This window comes from Chelonoidis abingdonii, chromosome 24 (genome assembly GCF_003597395.2).
Source record: "Chelonoidis abingdonii isolate Lonesome George chromosome 24, CheloAbing_2.0, whole genome shotgun sequence".
NCBI lineage: Eukaryota > Metazoa > Chordata > Testudines > Testudinidae > Chelonoidis > Chelonoidis abingdonii.
This window is the reverse complement of record NC_133792.1, coordinates 23,066,061-23,093,493: the sequence shown is the minus strand read 5'-3', so window position 1 is coordinate 23,093,493 and position 27,433 is coordinate 23,066,061. Positions and strand designations below refer to the sequence as shown.

Here is a 27,433-nt window from a genome sequence, read left to right as displayed (position 1 = left end):
TTTACAATGTCACCTGAAAGGGAGAACAGGCATTTGCATGGCACTGTTCTAGCCAGCATCGCAAGATATTTACATGCCAGATACGCTAAAAATTCATCTGTCCCTTCATGCCTCAACCACCATTCTAGAGGACATGAATCCACACTGATGACAGGTTCTGCTTGATAATGATCCAAAGCAGTGTGGACCAATCCATGTTCATTTTCATCATCTGAGTCAGATGCTCCCTGCAGAAGATTGATTTTCTTTTTTGATGATTCAGGTTCTGTAGTTTTTACGTTAGCGTGTTGCTCTTCTAAGACTTCTAAAAGTATGCTCCACACCTCATCCCTCTCAGATTTTGGAAGGCACTTCAGATTCTTAAACCTTGGGTCGAGTTCTATAGTATATTTAGACATCTCACATTGGTACCTTCTTTGTATTTTGTCAAATCTGCAGTGAAAGTGTTCTTAAAATGAACAACATGTGCTGGGTCACTATCTGAGAATGCTATAACATGAAATATATGGCAGAATGCAGGTAAAACAGAGCGGGAGACATACAGGTCTCCCCCAAGGAGTTCAGTCACTAAGTAGTTAACACGTTTTTTGTTTTGTTTTTTAACGAGCATCATCAGCATGGAAGCATGTCCTCTGGAATGGTGGTTGAAGCAGGAAGGGACATATGAATCTTTAGCGCATCTGGCATGTAAATATCTTGCGATGCCGGCTACAACAGTGCCATGCGAATGCCTGTTCTCCCTTTCAGGTGACATTGTAAACAAGAAGAAGGCAGCATTATCTCCTGCAAATGTAACCAAACTTGTTTGTCTGAGCAATTGGCTGAACAAGAAGTAGGACTGAGTGGACATGTAGGCTCTAAAGTTTTACATTGTTTTGTTTTTGAGTGCAGTTATGTAACAAAAAAAAATCTACATTTGTAAATTGCACTTTCACGATTAAGAGTTTGCACTACAGTACTTGTGTGAGGTGAATTAAAAATACTGTTTCTTTTATCATTTTTACAGTGCAAATATTTGTAATAAAAATAGAGTGAGCACTGTACACTTTGTATTCTGTGTTTATAATTGAAATCAATATATTTTAAAATGTAGAAAAACATACAAAAATATTGAATACATTTCAGTTGGTATTCCATTGTTTAACAGTGCGATTAAAACTGTGATTAATCATGGTTAATTTTTTTATTCACAATTAATTGTTTTTGTTAATCGCATGAGTTAACTCCAATTAATTGACAGCCCTAATTATAAGGCTTTTATGTAAATCAATATTGCAAACTCATCTGGAATGCTGCATGTGATATTGGTCACTGAATCTCAGAAAAGAGATTGTGGAAATAGAAAGGTTCACCAAAGAGGAACGAGAGATGAAGGGCCTGGAAGAACTCTTGTATAAAGAGAGATTAAAAAGAATTAGGATTATTTACTTTAGAAAGGAGAGGATTTAGAGGGGATATGATAGAAATATGTAAAATAATAAATGGTGTGAAAACGTAGATTAGGAACTTCTGTTCACTCTGTCTCATAACACAAAAATAAGGGGAAATGCATTGAAATTTAAAAGGAGGAAAATTTAAAACAAATAAAAAGAAATACTTTTTGACACCACATATACTGTGGAAGTCAGTGCCATAGGAAGGCATTGAGACCAAGAATTTAGCAAAATTCAAAAGCAGATTGGATATTTATATGGATAGCGACAATAGCCAGAGTCGTTATACTTAATGACAAAGAAGTTTTGAAGGGATGTTAATCTTAATATGTCAGGGATTAAGCTAATGTCTAACTATTATAGGCCAAGAGGAGACCTATGTGAGGGCTGATTATCCCACAGCTACCTACTTTGGAGTTCTTGTACTGTCTTCTGACCAAGTCAGGGACACTTTACTGGACTAGAATGACCTCAGTTCTGACCCAGTCCGGCAATACTTCTATTCCCATGTAAGGGTTTTATGAAGCTCTGCTCATAGTGATTGTCCTCCTCTAAGGACACAGAATATGTTTGTAGTCCTATTGGCCCATGACAGGTAGGACTGTGTAGATGATATTATGAACAAGTTAGCTATAATGCACAAGGTTTGAGCCAGAAAGCACATAGAGAATGGAAGGGGCTAATAGCTTAATGATCCATAGAATATTTCTAACAGTCTTAGTGAAAGTCCTATTCCCTTTCTCAAAACAGAGGAAACTACCACACATGTAAATTAAAGCAAAATGTGGGGGATATTTTTTACCTAATGTTTAGGCACTCATTAAGGCCACTGCAGTATAGGCTAATGGGAGGTGAACAAGAAAATCCCCACTGAGTGGAGAATACCTTTTGCTTTAATGCTTTCATCCATGATTGTTTTTCCTTGAGCATTCAAGGATCATAATGGAGGACTGGTGGCTGCAGTGAGGAGCAGGAATAATATAGGGAGAGGCTGAGCTGGAATAATGGGGGATGGATGGGTTAGTGATGACTCAAAGGGTGCTGTCTTCTGCATTCTGTCTCTAGGGATGAATACAGGATTCTGGTATGCAGGCATGTAAACACATTTCACACACACTGTTTGTTAGAACAAAAGACAGAATATGGGCTACAGATGATGTTTTTTTGATTTCCTTATATTTTCCCTGTCCCCTTCATTACTGCCATAATATTTAGCATGCTATGAATTATTTGTGGATTTCATAAAGCTGGAGGGAAGGAAATAGCTTGATCAGATTTTTAAATAGTCTATCCAATGTCTTCAATGAATGAGCATCATTCCACTCAGATATATTCACTGTTCAAAAATAATACTATTGAATTCAGCAGAGCTGAGTCTATTTCTCCTATTCTGATAGCAAGGATATATATATGGTATGTGTATAAATATAAATGCATTTGATCTATCTGTGTATGGCTCATAAAAGTGTAAGTATGAATGTTATGCTTTTAAAGTACCAAATATGAACTAACAGGAGCTACTTTAATTCCCATCCATATAATTAACAAAAGTGAAAGCAGCAAGGCAGCCTGGCTGTAAGTCTCCTTTATCCATGTCAAGCAGACACCCACTTCCCCTCATTCGTTAAGGCCTTTCTTGCTCTCTAACACTCCTCCCACTAGTTGCCAGGCAACTCTAGGAGTATTGGTGTGCATGCTGCTTGGATATATGTGAGGGATTAACTAGTTAAGGTTGGGGTTTTTATGAAGAAGAATAAAATTTTTAATTGATTTACTGGGAATAACATCTGATATTTTGAATGCTGAACATTACAGATGAGATATCAAACTTGACTGATGATGAGACACACCTTTGAAGCTACAATTCCTCCTTTTAGGGAGAGCTAATCTGAACAAGTAAAAAGCCTCATTTGGTTTGCACATTATTCCCACAAACAGAAACTCTAAACATAATTGAAAAGTCCCATTGTACAAATCTGTCTTTAAAACCCTATTTTATAGGAGGTTCTTAGTCTGATCTCAAAGATCAGGAAATATGAAGGAACAGTGATTTCTAAGTCCTTATGTGCATGATTTCATAATAGTATAACATTTTTGATGCTGTTCTATGAAAACAGAGCAGCTTGTATACTAGAACCACCTCAGCGGAGTTGGCTAGAATGCTATGTTCAATCCCCACACTTTTCAAACTGTCTTAATGGACTGGTAATTAAAGCGTAGGTCTTGGAGTCAGGTGACCTGGACTCTGTTACCAGTTCCGCCAAGGACTTCCTGCATACTCTTGGCCAATCATACAATCCATGAATACCTCAGGGTTTCTTCTGTAAAATACTGATAACTTATATACTTCAGTGGAGAGGGATGGTTTTGAAGGGTGCAGTGCTTTGGGAATTAGTTCAAATTCTATTAGGGAAAAACTTTAAATTTTGCCTGATGCATAGTGAATCTCAGAGTGCAGAACATCGTTCCAGACTGACCACCCATACAGTCAAACTATGAATAGATTGACACCTCAGCTTGAACCATTATGGGCCTAATTTCTGTTTATAAGAGCACAAGAATAAGTACAAAACAAGCAAGGGGATGCAGGAGAGTTGCCAGTCAGCTTTAGAAAAGTCTCCTTTGTCAACATCTTGGGTCACCTCTCAGTGTATTCCATTCACTCAGACATCATCCATGTGGTCAAACAGTATTCAGTGTGGGGAGAAATGTTCCCTCATGATGGAGGATTGACCAGGTCTGGTCAAGGCAGGAGCCCAGTGTTTTGTGCTGCACTGCTGAGACATCTTCAGTTGCTGAATCTCATTCTGGTTTGGCAGTCCAACAGAGGTTTGTGGACTGGAAGAACCCTACACCTGAAAAAGCTCTTCATGGCAATGTTTTCCAAATGATGAAGGTTTTAGTTTTAGTTCACATTTGCTATAGTTAACTTTCAAAACTGTCACTGAATTTATCAGGGTCAAATTAAATTGTTCTGGGTGTTTTGAAATGAATTGAAAAGCAAATGGAGAAGCAGCTTTAGGCAAAGGCCTTCTAAGAGGACGAGTAATATTTTCAGATATTTCAACCTGGTCTGCCTTTGATATTCTAACATTATTGCACTCTTCAGCATGTCAGTGTAAACGTGCACCTAGGCAATATTGGATATGATCTGTGGAGATTCCACCTCTTACAAAATCACAGTATATAGTGAACAATGAGTGATAAATAGGAAGATAATTGCCAGGAAAGCGCTACTCTTAATTTTTTGTAGTGCTCATTTTATAAGACAGTTTACTAATGTAAACCAACGCATGTGGTGTGCACACACTTTTGGGGGCAAGCAAAGTGGGATCATGCTGCTCGATCATTACTTTTTCATTTTTTCTTTGCGGCCCAGAATTTGTCAAAAGATGAACTCCCAAACACGATATCTTTAAGAAACAAGTTAATTAGGGCTGACTAGAAAATAAGAATTCTGTTTTGCAACAAAAAAAAAAGGGAGGGGTGTTGAAATTTATTTTTGATCCACTTCGGAATGAAAATGAGACCTTTCAAAAAATTTCACAAAAAAGGGCAAAGACCCATCCCGGAATAGCTAATAGCTCAGAGGTTAGGGCACCTGATATAGGATGCTGAGACTTAGGTTCAAGTCCCTGTTCTGCCTGATTCTGACTCAGTCACTCTCTTTGGCCCAATGAATATTTAAAGTGCGTATACAAAGTGGAACAATTCCAGAGGAGAGAAAGAGAGAGACTGACAATAGCCACCGGTGGTAAGGAATGTGGGAGACCCAGATTCAAATCCCTAGTTTGCCTGATTTGAAGCAGGGTCTTGCACATCCCTAAATATTGAACTACTAGCTTTTCTTGTGTGGGTCTCTCACTCTCACTCACCCGAAATTCCATCTTGTACCTGAGAAACCCTTCCAGTTACATTTTTCTGCAAAACATTTCAGTGTTGACACACAGCATTTGTTGGGGGAAAAAATTCCCAACCAGCTCTAATGTTAACTTATCTTTTATTACATGGAGCCTCTCATCCCAAAGGTTATGAGGTTACATGCTAGACATATAAGACAATACTTCGACCAGCAGTTAGTTGTGATGTTAAGCTATCCACTGTCTTTAGTAATCTAGAGCTTTTGAATTAGGAAGTATTTCTAGATTGTAGAATCTACAACACTACACTTAAGCACAAAGTGATGTACTGATGTAGTAAAATTACTGATGCATTCACACTGCCCACTGAGTTTTTCTGTAACTGTTCAATGTCAAATCTTAAACCATGGAAGAATCTGTCACATATAATGTATATACTGTTCCCCGCTTCTCTGTTAAATAAAGTACATAAAGAGGCAATGTACTTATCTTTATCGAGGTAAGATTTTACCCTTAGATATGTTACCTACAGTTTTAAAAGACATCTACCTTTCTGACATCACAGATGCCTCCTATTGTTAACCTGAATGATTATGCTGAATTTTTGTGATTATTCTTTACATCTTTTAAGAGGAGATGAATTCATGATCATCTCTCAAACACTAAAGCTAGAAAATTGGATCACCCTCAAAAGAAATAAATAAAATATTTTGTTAAATATTTATAGCTACATACATGTTGGTAATTGTAGAGAAAGACAGAGTCAAGACTTTCAAGTTTGTCTCATCAAAAATGTTAACTGTGCTCTTTCCTGGAGTGACACCTAGTGGTTAGAGCTAGCATTTCCTCACTTTTCTTTCTCCTACATAGTTAATATTCATATTCTCTTATTAAGAAACAAATGTAATAACACCTATGATAGAGATCAGCGTAGTAGACAAATTCCATGAAAAGGAATACTATTTAGGGCATAGTACTATAGAATGTATAGGTTCAAAAGTTTTATCTTGCAGTACAGCCTACTCTAAACTATAGGTGAGTGCTTGCATGTTAGAGGCATGTCACTTTATCTGACTAGTCTAATGAGTTTGACATGCCATATTCTCAAAGGACTGGCATTGCTATCTCTTTTGTTTCCATTGGGGCAGGTATGGATTTTCAGTTCTTTGCTGTCTGCCTTGTGGTTAATCCCAGCACAAGTCAGTGTCTGTCACGTTCCAAAGACTTTACTCCTGTAAGATGGTGGCAGTAGCTGATAAGCTTACATGAACAGATACTTAATGCTACCTCTCTTTTGTCCACATTTGTATTTCCTGAATTCTTCCATTAGAATCATACCAGCAGACTCGAATATTTTCTATTTGATAGAAGGGTAGATGGAGCTTGTTTACCTGTATTTTGTTTACTAGGCCACATTAGTTATCTGGGCAAATTTCTCCTTTCACATCTTGGTTCTGATCAGTAATATTTTATTGACATTAGTGTAACATGAGTTTAAACTTCTTCTGGACCTCTTTCCTCATGTGGTATCTAATACCTTTCATAGAAAAACTGGGAAAAAAGACTTAATTTTCCAATCTTATTTAGACGCTGAAATCTAATTCTGAAGGACCCATTCTAAGTTTAGTGTCCTCTCTAAACTTTCCTTCTGAGTTTGCTATTATCACATGAAACCATATATAGTAAAAGTTGTAGTTTCTCTAAATGATACTCTGTATACTTGATATGATAGATATATGAACTATGACACAAACCCTTTTTCTTCTGACAAGGTGTTTGAAAACCCTGACTAGAGTGATGCTCTCTAATGTGCACTGAGAAAAGTATGGGTCTTGGTTTGCTATTTTTTAAAGAGCTGGCCCAGCTCACCCGAGATTTAGTAATCCTTTTGTCAGGGTGTTGAACTTCACATTCTTTGCAAAGTGTTTTTTGCGTTCGTTACTGTATTGCTTTTCTCTCATTTACAAAATCTGTTTAATCCTCATTTTAAGAGGATTGTGAGGACCGTCTATCCAATTCTCTGGTAAGAAAGCAACTCTCTTCAGCGCAGTGGTTCTGTTGTGACATCTGTATGTGCTTTAATATTTGCCAGCATATGACAAGTTGCCCCTCTACTTTCAGACGCCCTCTATAAGGGTGTGAAATGATTAATACAGTTATGCTGTCCTCTGTGAGGATTATATTACATCTCCTCATTGGCTCACATTGTTTTCTTAATAAGGTCTAATCAAGACTTTTAGCATTCTACCCTACTGCATAGTCTTTGTCTTTCTAGGTAGATTAGAGTGTTGAAATTACTTCATTGAAACCTCTGTCCTGTATATTGAGGCACCACTGGTTACTCAGCAGGACTATACTGTTTCTTAATAAGAACAGGTTTGAAAAAAAGGGAATGGTTGGTGATGTTTAGGAAAAAAAATAACTTCAGGCTGCCCACAGATTACGTATTTCATAGTCAAAGGAAATGAAAAATATTTTGAGCCAAATATTACCCTTCCATAACATTGTTGTCATCTTATTGAGAGTGACCTCTGGATTTGTAATCTGCTTTTAACTCTGGCACTGCGTTGCCAGTAATTCTTTGTGACCCTATTTTTTTAGGCCCCTTACAAATCAAAACTGTTTTTGTGTTGTCACTGCTGGCTCTGCCTCATCAGTGAAGCTACCGTATACTTCCCAGATCTGTGTTGGCATCAAACAGTAGAATGATAGAGGATATGTGTGTGTGTTATAAAGAGACAATTGATATTTTTTGTTCCATTCAAAACATATTGGAGAATGTTTTGCAAAATAAACAGCAGCAATAAAATTAATAGGGAACAATATTAGTGAAATTTTAAGAAAATAATTAATAAAAATATAACTGGCATAGATAGTTATTTGTATCCCTAGAGTGGTTCTGATACTGTACAAGATTGCTGGTAGTTTTAAATTATAGAAGAGTTTATCACAGGTTTTCTGTATAACCTTGATATTTCGAGTTAAATAATAGTAAATAGATATCACATTGACAATTATATGGTTATAAAAAGAAAATGTTCTACTGAAATCTTAATTAGTTTCCTTTGTGTCCTCATTGTTGATTTCTTTTGCATTATACTGGTTTATCAGAATGAACAATAACTTGTTGTGTAACTGGTTCGTTTATGAATGACTTAACAGTTCTTAATTGATTTGGATTGAATTTAGCTTAAATCATATCCAAATACATCCAGGTAAAACTATATATCGAATCTCAGTGGACAGAAGCAAATGTACCTTTCCACTTCCACACGCATCATGCACTTTCCATGATGAAGTTAATTGGTAATTTACTAAGCCTGAGGACTGAATGTTCAGGTTTATTTTTAACGCACCCACAGCATTTCTTTAAGATAGTGGGCAAATATTATTTGCCAGGTGCAGTGAATGTCAGAGTCATTATTATAACTCTAATACTTCAAAATTTGCTATGAAAATTATTAGATATACAAAAATAGAAAATATATAAACAACCCCGAATAGCCCTAACCTATTAATATATAGTATATTATCAGTTTTCAAATTACTTTAACTGACTTATATAGTATATGTGTGCATGTGGAGGGAAAGGAGGAGGAGAAACAGTATACCTCATATCATGGGAAATATGTTTGTCTAGTCATTAGAAATTACTGAGTTAGGAGCAAGGATCCAATTAGATCTCAACAATAAGTTCCAAATGTGAGCTACTTACTGCATTTACATCAGCTGTGCATTTAAGAATTGACACATGAAAATATATCTTCTGTGGCACATCTCCCTTTGCAATGCAGTCAGCTCTTCCGTTGTCTTGCATTCTTTAACTGCTATACTTTCTAAATTTGGTTCTCTTTTCCATTGACTTTTCTTTGCACAAAGAACAGTTGTTATTGCTTTCTTCTTATCTTTATTGTACTAGTTGGGGAATGTTGCCTTAGAGCTGGAGTCTAAATAAGATGAGATGGGAGATCACACTTTTAATTTTTGTAATAAATAATTCATTTTTTAAATAACGTAATGAGGAACTTTGAGGCATTATAGAAAATAATCATTCTGAGTGAAAAATCCCATCTTTTCCTTTATTAACAGTTACGTTTAGTTAATTTTATAGGAAACAAAATGTATTAAACTTTTTAATCTTTTGTCATAGTAGTACAGGGATCAGCAACCTTTGGCACTCAGCTCACCAGGGTAAGCACCCTGGCAGGCCGGTCCGGTATGTTTATCTGCCGTGTCCATAGGTTCAGCCGATCACGGCTCCCACTGGCTGCAGTTCGCTGCTCCAGGCCAATGGGGGCTGCGGGAAGCCACAGCCAGCACATCCCTTGGCCTGCGCTGCTTCCCGCAGCCCCTATTGGCCCGGAGCGGCAAACCGCAGCCAGTGGGAGCCGCAATCGGCCGAACCTGTGGATGCGGCAAGTAAACAAACCAGCCCGGCCTGCCAGGGTGCTTACCCTGGCGAGCTGCGTGCCAAAGGTTGCCAGTCCCTGTAGTAGTATATCAGTGTAAGGAAATATAGAAGAGAAAGTGGAACATAATACTCCCATGATGGATATAAAACAAACTGAAGAAATTTCCATTATTGTACCTCCCACCATTTACTTTCTCTGAAAAAAACATTGCTGCATGTTTGTAAGCTTATCCCTTCATCCTGTATTTATTGATAAAGGTGTTTCTGCTAATTGATGTGCATGACATATATAAAATATGTCAAAGCGCCTGCGCATCCTGGTTAACCTTCAATATCCTATCTGATTTTTTGTTTTGGATTATAGACTGGAGCACAATAATTAATGGAAGCCTACCCTACCTATGTAGTTCCTGAGAGTGCATAGTGTGGGGAAAGGAGACAGGGAAGATTCCCTATATATGCTTTTTTGTGACAAAAGCAGATGCTATAGCATTGCTCACACACATCCACTCCAGCAGTGCACTTCTGAGAGGCACTGGGATTGACCAGTGCTAGAATTGTTGCTAGCCCTTGAGCAGTGCAACCCCTCCCTCAAGGGTGCAGTCTGGGCCTCCTGCCCTACCCCGCAGTCCAGTGCCAGCTGCGGTGCTCCGTGCTCCTTAAGTTCACATCATGGCCTGCAGAGATCTTCTGATTCTTTCCCTTCGTGACCATTCTAAATAGAAACTCACCTAATACGATACATATTGTTAGCAGACAGCACTCTTGTTTCAGTCCCTTGGCTGTGAATTCTGCTACAGAACCCGGGCTTCTAGATTAAAAGATCCATTTCATGGTATTGATACCTTGTGTTGATTGTGCTGCACTGACTGGATGTTGTATGTGCATGCTTCATACAGTTAAATGCTTCCAAGTAAATCTATTCTGAACATTGGCGTTGGAACTTGGTTCTGTCTTCCAAATCAAGAGCTTCAGATACCTCCAACTCTATGTAGGATTTGGTTTTTTAAGTAGAGAAGAAACCTTTCTCAATTAAAAGGCATCAAAGCTGCTTTCAAAAATTAAATTTTGTAATTTAAAAAGCCAACCGTTTTTTTTGTTGTCAGCAGAATTGTACTAGAAAATCTTAAGTCTCATAGTCATTATTATAAATTGTGATAGTAATAAAATGTGGCATAGCCACTGAATTGCTAGGTTTCTCCTGGACAGAGAAGTCTGTTCTAGACTACCCCAAATGGCTTGTCATAGGCCTCCACTACTCCAGACTACTTGTTTAACAAGTGATCCATCTTGATAAGATTTCTCCTTATGCAAAACCGGAATGCGTTTTGAGTGGGATGTTGTAGCCACATTCAGTAAAACCAGTGTGGTTGCTCTGGTGCAGTGTATGTGCTGGTTAAGATTACTACTTTATGGGGGGTGGGGTGGTATTACTCTTTACTCTTTAACAGTTTACAAGCTGGTCACTTAAAGTCATATTTTGTTAACTTATTTAGATTGCACTCTTCCACAGAAAAGTGCTGGAGTGAAGTAGGGAGGAGGAGAGCTTTGAGGTGTTTCCACCAACTTCTCCCATAGTGGTTTCATCCCTAGAACCTTGGATCTGTGAGGTTCTAAGCACTTCCACCCTAGCAGAAGGGGCTCCCATTTCGTCTGCAGCTTTTGGACAGGATTTCCCCTTCTGCTATCTGTGGCTGTCTCTGAGAAGTCCCATTAAAGGGGATTCCACAGCAGATGTAGAGTTCCATTGGGAACTTGGTACAGATCCGTGTAGTAATATAATGTTCATCCAGATTCCCTGCAGAGTTGGTATGGAGCATAGAATGGATAGATGCAGACCATCTCCCCCCCATGGATCCTTGGGCTTGCTGAGGGCTCTCACTGTGGCCCAGGTTGCAGCTATAGTCCTGTGGAGGTTAGCACACAATCTTCCATTTCATTTGCTGGCACATCTCATTTTCATGAGGGTTACATTTGCAGATATGAGCAGGGATTGATAATGTAGATTCTTGTTGTCTGTATTCACTGTGTTACAGGTTGCTTCCTGGTGAACGATGTGTATCTCCAATGCATTTTCTAGTGTAGAAATTGTATAGTATTGTATTGTATAGTTTTATCAGGAAGTTTCCTCTCAGAAGGAGTCATTATTAAAACCTGTTATGAACGTGTGTGGTTTTGAAAATATCTTGATTATTATCTTTCAGTTTCATTAGCATGGTCCAACCGATTTTAGTTATACATTTTAGTTCTTGTGAATAAAACTGAAAATGCCCTGTAATGTTAGAACGTATGGACAGTTGAGGTGACTTGGTCAATTAAATCTGATTTATTGAGACTGTATTATATAGTCAGAAAACTATAAATTTACACTGTCTTTTATACGCCAGCTGATTTCATATTGGGCAACAGTAGGAAACTAGAGTAGTATGTCAAGATCAAATGTGGTGTTTTTCGGTGATTCTGCAAGTACAGTTTTGGCCTTTAAAAATTTCTTCTGGAAGAAACAGCATCTCTGTTTTACAGGAACTCAGTGTTGTTCAATGGAAATAACCCTTCAGAGAAGTAAATCTCATACAAGAAAGGAAGATGTTTTAAAGGCACAGTACTAGGAGGGTGGATTATATTTTCGTTTTATGTGTTTGTACAGCATTTCACACAGTTAGGTGCTGGTTCATGTCTAGGTGCTACCATAACACAAATAGTAATAATACATAGAAATTAATGTGTTTTTGTTCGAGAAGGTGTTTAAAGTAGCAATATGATGGCATGAAACAGGACCAAAATGTTAGTGATTCTATAGCTGTCTCCTTGTTAAAAATCTTTTCTTGTCATCAATATCTATTAATCCATAGCCATTAGATCTAAGGAGGACAAAAATATGAAAAGAAAAAAATAGATTACATAGCACAGAGCAAACTGTCAAATAACAAATGAGCCAAAAGTGCAGCAGTGTGTTGGAATATGGTTCTGAGTATACTAAAATGTGCACATTACATACTGGTGCATGATTCTTCCTAAACAGGCTCTGTGTCTCACACCTACTTTATGTACTACATGGTATGGCTGTTGCCATGGTGAGTTGTTTTTTAAGAAATTGAATAGAACAGCAAATAGCTGTTGCAAACTCCCTCTAATTGCCCCCCTACCAATTGACTGCCTACACAGCCACCTTTTTGATGATTTTGTTTTTTCAAATATACATTTTTAATGTATGTGTTGAATATGGTGTGTGTCCTTCCCTTTACACCAGATTCTTCTAGGGGTCTGGGCTCCTTTGACTGTGTCACAGAGACTTTGTCCATTTATGGAAAGAGCAGTGAAGAGAGGTTATCACTGTTTGTACTGCATGTGTGCAAAACCCTTCATTAAAGAGAGCAATCCTACTGTGGGGAAAAATGTGAATAAAGAGATAATCTAAACAAAAGCACTTTATTTTGCTTACAATCTGCATGCTCTTGTTTGGAGTTACTGTTTGGACATTTACTAGGAATTTTCTCCCACTCAGTACTTTTTTCCTGTTCAATTTCTATAGTGTACTCCCAGTCCTCTGATTGTTTAAGCAATCTGTTGCTATTTAATGATTGCAGTGCCCCAAATTCAGCATCATGACTTCACTGCCAAGCAGGAGGAGGCAAAGATGGATTATGAGAGAGGGGAAACCCTATGTGATATACAAGGGAATTAAGATGAATTGGATTTCTGTGCACTCTAGGAATGAAACTTCTGCCGTTGTCCCTAGTGTGAAAATCATTTAATGACACATGTAGTTTTTTAAGGCACTGTTTGCACATGCTCATTTTTAAGCCACCTGTGGTTCTTTTTAAGTATATAACATAATGAAAAATATTCAGGGAAAAAATAAACCGAGAGTTGAAATCACTACAAGTAAGAGCTTCTTTGAATGTTGGGGAAACTATTTTTTTCTGATTAGTTCTTCGTATTTTCATTTCAGTAATTGATAGTGTATTTTCTATCGAGACGTGTTCCCAAGCAGTCACACTATCCTGTCTTTGCTTTTGCTATTTTTAAATGTATAAACATGGCTGTTTTTTCTCACAAGTGCTTGCTCTACTGCAATTGTGAACAATATTTAGTGAGAGTGATATCAATATCCAAATGAATTAATGATATACAGGAAAGGTATATTTTAAAACTTATTTTTAGATAAGTTGTTAATTATCTTTTGAATACAATAACTTTGTTGTTTCTCAAATGTTAGGTGAAAGAATATTGTTTTTTGCAACCCTATAAATTGTATCAGAAAAGAACAATGTCACTGGATTGAAAACTGGCTAAAACACGTAAATGGGACAATAATGAGTAGCAGTACACTGAGATGGCCAATATGACTTTGGTCTGCATACACAAAGGCATCATATCACAAATTATAGTCTCTCTATGTGTAATTCTCATGTAACTGGGCCAAGTTCATTTCTGGGCACCTCATTACCAGACAAATACTAAATTGGAGGGAGTTCAAAAAAGAGCAAAAAAACCTAAGTTAATTTACAAGAAAAGATTAACAGAGCAAAATATTACTGTTTGGTTAAACAATGCCTAATGCGGGGCATAACACTCTACAAATATTCTAATCATTCACTTCTCACGGAGGAAAATATTTAGTTTGGCAGTAGGGCTGGGATGGAAATGGAAAGGAAGAGTTTGTGGAAATTTGCTGTGAGTTATGCTGGAGGTAGAATCCCATCCAAGGGGAAGGATGGAAGTTGCATGATTAACAAGTAGACTGAACAAAGCACTAGTTAATCCATCTTGTCCGGAACAGTCCTGCACTGAGAGGTGGACTGGATCGTCTAATGGGGCTTTTCCATCTCTAACTTGGTCTGATAAAATTAGAGCAGCATAGCATGTAAGTGAGGGTCATGTACTTCAGGTCAGAGTCTGCACTGAAGGAAAGGAGTTGTGTATTGTGCATCTCAGAGGAGCACTATCAGGAAGGTAAACTAGAACCAAGATACTGGGACTTGAATGTTATTTCTTGGATGATAGTATTCGCAGGACTAGCCTGAGACTACTGATGTGAGGAGCACTTTACCTGCTACATACTGACACTTCAGTGTTCTGTGTTATTTTGGTTTGACATAAACCATGAGGACGCTAAAGTGAAGTATCCTATGTTCTACTGTATCAGTAATTTTGCAGCCTCAGTCATGGTAGTGTGCTCAGCCATCAAAGACTGGATGGAGTCACTGTCTGTCTTCCACGTAAGTGTAGAAGAAATAAAACTTGCTTTATTCAAAAGTCTCTAAATCTACCCATTACCAGAGAAGAGCTGTACAATAGCAAGTAGCACCGTAATATTTCAGCTTTACTACGGAAGGATTTATATGTTCAACTAAGACAGTATTCTGCTGCGACTTCCTCACCTGCTTTTCTCTTTGTGCCTTTATTTATACTTGTGTTTTTGTTATTCCTCCATTTCTTGTTTTGAGATTTTATTTTATTTGTGCATTTTGACATACCTGTAGCCTGCCTTTCCTCCCTGTTATTTTACTTGTAATTGAGGGTGTGTAACCTCAGCAAGCAGTGAAGCAATGTCCAAAGGCTGCCATGCAGGAAAAGTTGGAGGCATTTGCAGAACTAATAATGCGCAGGGGACTTGGAATAGAACAATAAAGCAGCATGTAAACAAACAGAAACATAAAATAATGTGACCAATTGAATTCTGCTTTTCGATAACACGTCAGTGATTGTATGTTTACAAAAGCATCTGTAAATAAGTTTGTTTTGTATTTTACAAAGAGAGCAAGAGGAATTCTCTGAACTATTTTGAGGAAAAACATGCACACTCTGAAAGTGAGTTGCTATATGGGGGAACTAGTGGGTAGCAAATCTTGTAACTAATTTAAAAAAAAAATACTAGGACTGGTCCTGCTACTTAGGCTAGTAAACTGGACCTCAGTATAAGGTAAATTGGTTGAAACAATAATTAAAACTAGAATTATAATACAGCCAGTGGGGGGGAAAATATGAGGGAAAACCAGCACAGCTTCGCAACAATAAAGTGTCCCCTTGCAATCTGTTATTAAAAGATCCCAAAAAGCAAACAGGGTGGTATGGGTTTGTACAGAATGGGATAGAAAGTAATGATGGAAAGCATGATATTATATAAAAGGTGCAGCCTCATCTGGAGTACTGCATTTAGTTCTGGTCATCTTATCTGAAAAAAGATATAGCAGAAATAAAGGAGGTTCAGTGAGAGGCAACAGAAATGGTTAGAGGCATAGAAATTCTGTGTGAGGAGAGACTGAAGAGGGACTTCTTAATTCAGAGAAAATGTCATAGAAGTGCATAAAAGAATGAATGATGTAAAGACGGTAGATTGGGCACATCTATTTCTCTATGCTTGTAATACAAAAACAAGGGGGCATTCAATCGAACTGAAGGGCAACAAATTTAAAATTTATTAAAGGAATTATTTTTAACATACATTATATAAATAACTTGTTAAATTCACTGTCTTCAGTGAATAAGTGAATCCAAGAGGTTAGTAGGATTAAAGAGAGGATGAGACATTTACATGGATAATGAGATCACCCACTGTTTCCATGGTAGAGGCCGGACTGGAGAGCTGGTGGAATGGAGTCACAGCTCACCTCAGAATCCTATTGTGATGTTTTCATTTTGGACCATGACTTAGCATCATCACTTGATGCAGCAACAGTGTTGTTCACACAATCATCCTCTCCACATAACCATAAGGAAGAGAGACCTGTCTGCTTGGAGTTTCATATTGTGCTCGTTCCCATGTTTTTAAAGTCTCCTGGAGATGGAGGGAATTTGAAGAGAATCCGCCAGCCTCAGGACTGGCCTTACCATGAGGCAAACTGAGGCGGCCACCTCAGGTGCCAGACTGTGGGGTGGCACCACTAGGACCCAGAGTGTAGAAAATTGTCTGCTGCTGATGCATATGTATTCTTCCTGCTCTAGATGCACAGAGAGGGTAGAGTGCTGTGCTGGAGGAAGGAGGACACAGGAGACATAACAGGCAGGCAGGAGAAAAGGTGAGAGGGAATAACAGAAAGCAGCAGGAACTGCAGAGAGAGAGAGGAGGAGGAGCCTCTTATGTACCTCTCTAGCACCCCCAAGAACCTGGACTAATTAACACCAGCTTCTCAGGGAGCTTCCTGTCTCCTATTGCGTCCCTGAACCCACTTGAGGAGAACAGGAGTCAACTGAAGTAGTAGGAGCCAGTTAGGCCCTTAAGATGCTGATATCTTCCCTCACTCAGGCCCTGCTACCAACCTGCTTATTTGTGCCCTTCAACTGAGTGTTGAGAGCCACTATAGCTGGCACAGAACAGCAGTCATGAGTCGAAGAAAACGCCTCTCTGGGGCAGCATTCAGAAAAAGAAACAAAGGAAGCTTTTCTATCTAAGCAGGAAAGATCTCTCCTGAGATACATAGACACAAATATTCGCAGTGAGCCTTCTGGCCCCAGTGAGCATCTGAGTGGTGAGGAGTTGCCTGATCTTCCAGTAAGTCAGATTGCAGATGACCTGGCAGCTACTGCAGCATCCATATCTCCATCTCAGATAGAGAAAACCATGCACATTCCTGAAGAAAAATGTATATCAGAGAAGAGTGTGGTGAAAGCGCAAGAAACAGCTGCTGCTGAGTTTAGTTCCTTAAGTCTAAATGATCCAGGACTGTGGACCCACTTGAACAGTAGCCTGAGGGACTTCCTTGTACTGCATGGGCCACAGCAAGTGAAAAATTCATGTTCTCCAAAGACAATGAAAATAGAAGTTTCCATCGAAACACATTACTGCATGAATCCAATGGTGACAAAGTGGAGGCCATGGCTTGTTACTCAAAAACCCAGGATGCGTGCTACGTTTTTTCAAACTCTTCTAGTCTGATGTTCCAGCCACATTGGGCTCTACAGGGACAAAGGATGGAAAATCTGGCTAGAAATCTGGCGCCTGAAAAAGGCAGCAAATCACCGGAGAGCATCCATACATGGAAAGAAGCTTGAGATGAGACTAAGGTTAAAGCACATAGATGATCAGCATCAAAGGAAGATGCATCAGCGTCTCTTTACTGGCAAATGTTCTGAAAGGCTCATTGCATTGTGAGATGCTGCTACCCAAAACTAGCCCTGCATGGATGCAAATCAGCTGTGTCAAACAGATGGTTAAGGTTATGTCTCTTTACCTGTAAGGGTTAAGAAGCTCAGTAAACCTGGCTGACACCTGACCAGATGACCAATGGCGGGACAAGATCTTTCAAACTTGGTGAGGAAGTCTTTGTGCTGTTTTTTTTGTTCGCTTGTTTTGCTCTTGGGGCTAAGAGGGACCAGACGTACACCCAGGTTTTCTCCAATCTTTCTGAATCAGTCTCTCATGTTTCAAAATAGTAAGTACTAGCCAGGAAAGGCGAATTAGTCTTATGTTTGTTTTCTTAACTTATAAGTGTGTATTTTGCTGGAACGATTTTTATCTCTGTTTGCTGTAACTTTGAATCTCAGGCTAAGGACGAGGGGGAGTCCCTCTAGTTTATATGAATCTGAATACCCTGTAAGCATTTACCATCTGGATTTACAGAGATAGCTTTTAATTAAAGAAAGAAAAAGTAAAAATTTTCTTTTTAAGAACCTGATTGATTTTTCCTTGTTTTGGAATCCAAGGGATTGAGTCTAAACTCACCAGGGATTGGGGTGGGGGGAGGAGAAAGGGAATGGTTAATTCCTCTTTGTTTTAAGATCCAAGGAGTTTGGCTTCCCAAGGCAACCCAGGGAGGGGAAAGTCTGGCGGGGGAGAGGAAAGGGAATGGTTTATTTCTCCTTGTTTTAAGACTCAAGGGATTTGGGTCTTGGGTTCCCCAGGGAAGGTTTTGGGGAACAGGAAGTGTGCCAAACACTATATTTTGGCTGGTGGCAGCGTACCAAATTTAAGCTGGTAATTAAGCTTAAAAGTGATCATGCAGGTCCCCACTTTTTGGACGCTAAAGTTCAAAGTGGGGAAAAGGCCAAACAATGTAAACTTCCTTAAAACTGTGGAACTGATGGCTGAGTTTGATGATGTACTCCAGAAGCATCTAAGAAGAGTCACCACCCAAGAAATGTACACACACCACTACCTTGGAAAAACAATTCAAAATGAGATCATACAGTTACTGGCAACAAAAGTCAAACAGAAGATTGTGTCAGATCTGAAGCAAGACGTTACTCTGTGATTCTGGACTGCACACCTGACATCAACCATACGAACAAATGACTTTAATGGTGTGTTTTGTAACAACAACAGAACCTAGTGAAAATGTCCATGCAGTGGTGACTGTCAGAGAGCATTTTATAGAATTTATTGACATTGATGATGCTACAGGAGCTGGTCTGACAAATGTGCTTCTTTAAAAGCTAGAAGTTACAGGAATTGCAATAGCTGTCATGAGAGGTGAGGGCTATGATAATGATGCCAACATGAGAGGAAAGAACAGAGGAGTGCAGACACGGATCCGAGAGTTAAACCCTCAAGCTTTTTTTGTCCCATGCAGTTCTCATTCATTGGACTTGGTGGTCAGTGATGCAGCATCAGCTTCTAGTGAGGCTGCTGAATTTTTTAATATAATTCAAAGCGTCTATATCTTTTTCTCTGCATCAGCTCATTGATGGCAAATTTTGAAGCCTCATCTGGGAACATTCTCTCTGACGCTGAAACCACTGAGTGCCACACAATGGGAAAGTCGAGTGGAGGCAATAAAGCCTATCAAACACCAAATTGGGAAGATAGATGATGCCACAGTTGCCATTATGGAGGATAATGCTATGACAGGAACTGTTCATGGGAGAACAGTGTCAGAGGGAAATGGAATCACCAGAAACATACATAACTTCAAATTTCTGTGTGGCTTAGTGTAATGGCATGACATACTGTTTGAAATAAATGTTGTAAGCAAGAGACTCTAAGATGTTGACCTTGATATATCTGGAGCAAAGGAACAACTAGACAAAGCAAAGTCATACCTACAGTCTTACCGGTCAGATGAGGGATTTCAAAACATTCTGAAGAGTGCACAGAAGTTGGCAGAGGAAGTTCACACTGAAACTATTTTCCCACCCATTCAAGAATGGCAGTGTAAGCAGAGTCAGGAAGCGCGCTACCCTGACATCTGATGGTGAATTGTAGGGAGTGTGGAAAGAATTCCAAGAATTTCAAAGGGTGTGGAAAGGTTTGCATTGGTATCTACCTCACACTTAGCATAAACCCACAGCAGCTTGGGATGGTGATTTTAACAGCTCTGGGATCCCCAATTTCTTTGTTATTGGAGCAGGAGGAAAAAAAGTTTGTCACCCTGATTGTGTGAATGGGGAGCTGTGGGACTGCTGCCCGCCTGCCCATAGGGCTGGCCTTATAATATCTGTTATTTGTGCTCCGCACCAGATCTGAAGTGGCCTGATCTCAGCAAGATATTACTGCTGTATTCGGACTGCAGCACCTGACCCAGCCATGGAACAAATGACTTTAAGAGGCCAGTTTTGTACACTAGCAACAGAACCTAGTGAAAATGTCCCTGCAATGGTGTCCATTCGTCAGAGAGCATTTTCTAGAATTTATTGACATGATGAGGCTACAGGAGCGGTTCAGTGCGATTCTTAAAAAGCTGGAGGAGCGTGGTGGCCGAGTGTGCTCCCTCTGCCTCAAGGAGGATTGAGCTGACATGAGAGGTCAGGGCTACATAATGGTGCCAACATGAGAGGAAAGAACAGAGGAGTGCAGACACAGATCCGAGAGTTAAACCCTCAAGCTTTTTTTGTCCCATGCAGTTCTCATTCATTGAACTTGGTGGTCAGTGATGCAGCATCAGTAAGCTTCTAGTGAGGCTGCTGAATTTTTAATGTAATTCAAAGCATCTATGTATTTTCTCTGCATCAACTCATCAATGATGGCAAATTTTGAAGCAACATCTGGGAACATCCTCTCTGACACTGAAACCACTGAGTGCCACATGATGGGAAAGTCGAGTGGAGGCATAAAGCCTATCAAACACCAAATTGGGAAGATAGATGATGCCATAGTTGCCATTATGGAGGATAATGCTATGACAGGAACTGTTCGTGGGAGAACAGTGGCAGAGGGAAATGGAATCACCAGAAACATACATAACTTCAAATTTTCTGTGTGGCTTAGTGTTGTGGCATGACATACTGTTTGAAATAAATGTTGTAAGCAAGAGACTCCAAGGTGTTGACCTTGATATATCTGGAGCAATGGAACAACTGGACAAAGCAAAGTCATACCTACAGTCTTACCGGTCAGATGAGGGATTTCAAAACGTTCTGAAGAGTGCACAGAAGTTGGCAGAGGAACTTCACACTGAAGCTATTTTCCCACCCATTCAAGAATACAAGAGTCACTGAAGAAGAAGACATTTTGATTACGAGGCATGGGATAATCCCATAAGAGACCCCAAACAACAATTCAAAGTTGAATTCTTTAACCAGGTGCTAGATTGTGCAATACAGTCAAACTGAAGAATGTTTCATGCAGCTCAAGGAACACAGCAGTATATTTGGGATGTATGATATTCCAAAACTCCTCACTATACCTGAAGACCTACACAAGCAATGCAGGGCACTAGAGACAGTGATGTCACATGATAATATGTGCTATATTGATGCGAGTGATTTAGGTGATGAACTGAATGCCCTTTCAAAATACATTTCAGCAGGATTAACTCCAAAGGCTGTTCTGAAATACATGTGCACAAATAAGATGACCACCCTCTTTCCAAATGCTTTTGTTCCTCTGCGCATACTTCTAACACTTCCCGTAACAGTTGCCAGTGGAGAATGCAGCTTCTCCAAGCTGAAGTTAATAAAAACACATTGTAACTGGGCGGGGCTCACCCTGCGGCGCCTCCTGCTGGTCACTCCTGGGAATTAGCTCAAATTTGCAGCTGGAGCGCCCTCTGTAAGCTGGTGATCCGCCTTCCGGCTTCTGCTACTGGCCCCATGTCCCTCCCTGGACTCTGGTGCCCCTTTTACGTGGGGTTCTGCCCCCTGGCAGTAACCCCTTTCTCCTTAGGGTTTCCCCTCCCTGGGAACCCCCCACTCTATCCCCACTTTGCCTCAGGGCCTTGGCAACTGCCCAATCATTAGCTAGCCCCACGCCCTGGGGCAGACTGCACTATTAGCCTCTCATCATCAGCAAAGGGGTTTGGACCTGCTGCCTTGGCCTACCCCTGGGTTGCACCCCCTGCAACCCCAGTACCTCTTAGCCTACTCCGAGGCTGCAGCCTGGGGCTTTCCAGGTAGGAGCTCCCCGGCTCCGCTGCCTTCCCCAGCCCTGCTTCACCCTAGGTACCTTGTCTGGTCCCTTGCAGCAACCAGGTCCTTCTCCCTCTGAACGCAGAGAGAGACTCTCCTGGCTTCTCTGCCCTTTTATAAGGGCCTGTGGCTCAGTTTGGGGCGTGGCCCCAGCTGCTGCCACTTCCCCCAATCAACCCAGCCTAAAAGGCTGCTTTCTCCAGCCTGGCCCCTTCCCTGGGCTATTTTTAACCCCTTCAGGGCCGGAGCAGGGATCCACCCTGCTACACACATCTACGCTCCACAATGACACAGGAGAGGCTGGTAGGCCTTGCAACCATCTCAACAGAGCATGAACTGGCCCAGAACTGTGGACCTTAAGGAAGCAGTTCAGATCTTTGCAACCAAGAAGGCCGGAAAGCACCACTTTGATAATTCAAACAGATAAAAATGCCAGTGTTTACTATGCAGACAAGAAACGTTACATTTGCTGTTCACGCATTTGAAAGTTAAGTGTTACTTAACATGTTTGAACAAGGCATTTTAAATTGTTCTCCTTTATTGGGGTAGGTAGCAGAGCAGTACCATGAGAGGAGTAGAATAGGAAAAAGGCAGAACTGAGACCTTTCAAAGTTTTGGCCCAAGTAAGGGAGTATGGGGGCATCATTTGAGCTCCCTGCCTCAGGTGCCAAAATGTTGTGGGCCAGCCCTGCCCAGCCTTCTCTCTTCCAGTCTGGCTTGGCTTTTACAGGGTGGGTGGGGGGGGATGCCCAGCGCTGTTTTTTCTGCCTTTTCTTTTAAATTTCAATATGGACATCATATTGGTGAAAGGTAAATTATGGGTGGTCATTGGAATGTTGAATAGGCAAAATTTGACTTAATATTGTGGAGTTTCTAGACTTACAACTTTCTGTATTTTGGGGCATGGTAATGTAAACTTAGCAGAGGGCTGTTAGCTGTATTGTTTTTTTAAAAGAATTACTTTAGTCTAGTAAAACATCACTTGGAAAGGTTCCCTCTTTTCTTATCTTCTAATTTAATTCATTGTTTTCTGTTCCTTTCATTTCATGATGAGTAGCTTTTGGCAATGACAGAAATTCTATTGTGACTGAAATATGCATTTTGTAAGTCATAACTGCACTTGGTATTTAAATAAACTGTGTATGTACAGTGTATGAGATTTATGCAGAACACAGCTGGAGGTATTCTGCTCAGAATTCCTATGGCTTAAAATGTCTCTTTCAAGTTTGAAAATGTGTTATGAAGTAGACACCATTATGATAATTGGAAGTTCAGCTTCTCTGTCTTGCTTATATTATTATTTTTTGAATACAATTAACACATCACACACACTTCACCTGGTCTCTCCTCGTTTACCTCTGACACTTCCTTGATATTTATTTAGATGCATGTGGTATCTCCACTTTGAACTCAATTGTTGGTATATTCAATAGATTTTTGAATAAACATTTTTCTCCATTAAAGATATACAATTAGCTTGCATTGTTAGAAAAAATGTACGTATTGATGACAATTTAAGTCTTTTACCTATTTGTTAGAAGATCACGGCATAAATTGTATAACGACTGTGGAGAAAACTGTGATTATTTCCAAATCAAAATACCTGCTGTGAAGTTTCAGAAGCAGCTCATTTTATTGTAGTTCTCAGGAGGAAACAGTTCACAGAAGATCTGCAATAAACTATTTGAAAAAACTCTGTGGATGTCAACTCTAAATTTAAAAGGCATGAATAATACATTTAATTTGAAGCGGTTGTATTTTCTGTAAGGTAGCATGAACATGAAGCACAAAACTGAGTGACTTGTTTGAATTAAACTTTATTGTCAGGTACAGCCACAGTGATATTGTCATTTCTGAAAATGAAAAAGCAGAGTTTATTTGTTTTTAAAACTAAAAAGCTTCATTTTACTGAACTGGACATATAGGCTAGGTATGACAGTTATGCTTTTTCTTTGGTTTCATTACATTCTGGCTGCAGAAGTATACAATAGGAGGATGGCAATTAATAACAGAGCAGTAATATCCTCCACAAAGCAACCTGGAACCATAGGAATTAATTTAGATTTAATAATTTTGAAAGACAGATTCTGTCATTCCATGGTTGATCAAGTTTTACTGAAATTCAGCCCCAGACAAGGTAGCATTAAAGAATCATGGTCCAGCTGCAGATCCTGGACTAGAAACCTCACTATGGAAATTGGTGCTGGATTTTTGTTGTATAAGATTTTATATCTGAGCATTAACAGTACTAAGCCTCTGTGATTCTATTAAATTCATCTAAAGTTCTATTTAAGCCTTATCCTAACTCTAAAGATAGAAGAGAGAAATACTTTTACCTCATTGGTTCATTAATTTTGTTCCTTTAATTCTAGCTGTAATTTGGATAGGGTTGGATTGTGTGGTTATATTAACTCCTTTTTCTAGAATTCATTTCAGTACATGTGCTTTGCTTGGTGCAACAGAAGATGCATAATTTCTGTACATTCATTTCTCATAGGAGAAAGTCTGTTATGACTACTGAATAAGAATTTATTTTATTTTATTTGTAAAATACCTCCAGGCTCCTCAAAACACAAGTTTCTCATGTTAAGGTGCAAAATTGTTCAGGAAACAAAATGTAGATTTAAATATTTTATTGAGTGAACTTTATAGAAAAGTTTGTTTTGTTCTGTTCAAGAAGCTTGTCACTGAGTTGTGATGCACTTCGGTCTCTCTTATGTCATACGGCACTGGTCATTTTGGACATGGAATTCATCATAGTCTGATGGGTTTCTGATCCAGAGTTCACCACAAAAGAAATGTGCTTGTGACACTGAGAAGCAGAAAGTTGGGAAGGATTCAGATGCTATAGTGACCATCATCTCCATTGTCCTGCTGTTTTATCTTACTAGATTGCCTGGTAGGGGGTGAGCAGGGACCATGTGTATGGTGTACGCTGAAAATGAAACCTACATCGCAGTAATGCAAAAGAAAACAATGCTTTTTCACCTGAGGCTATATCTCTGCTCACCTTGCAGTATCTCTCAGACTTGTTTCTAATTTCCAAAACTCTCATTTGAAAGACTTCACATTCAAAAATCTTTGGAAAATGGGTTTTTAAATTAAATAATTGTGTAATAGGATATTTCAAGTATTGGTTCAGCTATAATGCTTAGGGCTGATAAACAAAGCTTCTGAAGCCAAATGGCCCTTTAGCTAACCCCAATTAAAATACAGATTTCATTGCACTCTGTCCTGATAGAGGGGAACATATTGTTGCCTTTAAGGGAGTTTGGTTTAGTCAATGAAAGAATTTATATCACTTTTTTTTCCTAAGTAGAGTTCCTAATTAAATAAGATTCAATTTATGGTTTCTAGTGGGACATTTTAACTCTTTAAAGGCTCCTTTGTGTCTAAATAGTCAGACTTGCTTTAATAACAATATTCACTAATTTTGGTATATTTGTTTTGTTTTATGAGGTTCATATATTGGGAGATTGAATGCAGTACACCTTGTATATAAAATCATAATGTCAGTGACACATCCATACAGGTAGTCAAAGAGAATAAAAACCGAACATCTGTTAAAAAACAGTGAGTAACATGAATGGACATTAATGCTAAATGGGATGCCTGAAGAATTTGTAAATTAAAAAATATACAGTATACAGCAGTATGGTGAGTTTAGTTATGAGAGCAGGTGACTAGGTATTAGCTTCTTGGTTTGTGTTCCTGGCTAGTTGATTGAACATTGGCTGGGTAGTGTTATGGATGTCCTGAATCCCTTATCTTGGGCTTTACAGACACTGTGAGCAGGTCACTTTACCAATCTCTGATTGTTTCCCTATTTGGGAAATAAGTCCTATAAAGGCTCAAAGTTGCATTGAGGCTGTATCCTTCATAAAAGGTTTTGACACCCCTGAAAGACAAGTGGTGCCTGATTGTTAAGTATTATACTTATTTACTTCCATATACACAATGTGGCCATATGCTGATGTTTATCAGTGCTTATAGGTTACTTTGTTTTGTGTCTCAGTTTGCATGGGCCTATAGAAACGATAGTTAGCATAAACAGTGATGTTTCTGGGGCTGGAGGAAAGGAATCTCAAAGTTAGAGTCTGATTTCAAGTAAATGCTGAATTCCCTCTACACCGATGCTTCTCAGAGCTGGTCCGCCACTTGGTCAGGGAAAGCCCCTGACGGTCTGGGCCGGTTTGTTTACCTGCCGCATCTGCAGGTTCGGCCGATCGCGGCTCCCAGTGGCCGCGGTTCGCTGCTCCAGGCCAATGGGGGCTATGGGAAGGGCAGCCAGCACATCCCTCGGCCCGCACCGCTTCCCACAGCCCCCATTGGCCTGGAGTGGCAAACCACGGCCAGTGGGAGCTGCAGTCGGCCAAACCTGCAGACGCTGGAGGTAAACAAACGAGCCCAGACTGCCAGGGGCTTTCCCTGAACAAGCGGTAGACCAGCTTTGAGAAGCACTGCTCTATACCTTAATTAGGATGATGACGTAAAGGCTTTTTCCCCTTTTGCCTGTCCTTCCACACACTTACTCCCTCTCTTTTATTCAACTTGCTATCCTTTACCCAGGCTACACGGGGAGTTATGGAGACTCTGGGGTTGGCATATTCTAATTTCTCTAGCTGAAAACCCACAGGAATGTGAAAAAGTTATAGAAGCACCATCCACATTGTTCATGGGCTACAGAGGAAGGTTACTAATATTTACTACCAGATAGTCCAGCCTCTCAATATTTACACTGTTCTGGCGGAGCATGGTAGTTTTTGTGTACATAAAGTTTCAAAAATTGTGGATTGTCACAGCCCTGATAAATTTTCCCCTGCTAGATAGTCGCCACCACTTTGGTCCCATATGTGAGGTCTCTTGGTCTGAGTGGGCTCTAGCACTTTCTTGGCCTCTCTGGCATGCCTCCTGGGCACAGTCTTTCTGTTACTCCTTATGGCCCAGGTGCTCTCGGCCCCCAGGACCAGTGCTGCCCCCCACCAAGACTCTCTAGTAGCTTATGGGCTCCCTTTTCCAGGTTCCAACTTTGTGGGCACTCTAGTTCACCATCTGTCTCTCCATGGAGATGTGATGACTGAAGCACAAAACACAAAGGCTTTGCCACAGTTTCTAAAACAATTATTTTTTACTTTAGTCAGCACAAGAAATACACAGATTGTATGCACTTTCCTACCTGTGTTTCCTCACCACTTTTGAGTGTTCTTTGGGATTTGGCAAGAGTCTTCTGGGGTGTCCGGGATCCCCCTGCTGCACCTGGCTTCTCCTACAAATGATAGTCTTTGTCTCTTTCTCTCTCTCCTCCTGCAGTCAGCTTCCTTCTGCTCTTTCCCCTCCAGCCAGCTTCCCATGACCTTGGCTGGCTCCATAATCAGAAAAGGGCCCTTCTGCTACAAAAGCATGTCCTTTTATGCTTCTCTCCTGCACATGCTTCCTCTCTCTCT

The 27,433-nt window shown here is 39.8% G+C and overlaps 1 protein-coding gene across 11 annotated transcripts in view; it reads left to right on the top strand.

Annotated features, from left to right (window-relative positions):
• Window positions 1-27,433, top strand: part of DENND1A (DENN domain containing 1A) — a 365,450-nt gene that overhangs the window by 243,919 nt on the left and 94,098 nt on the right. The gene's annotated exons all lie outside the window — the stretch shown is intronic.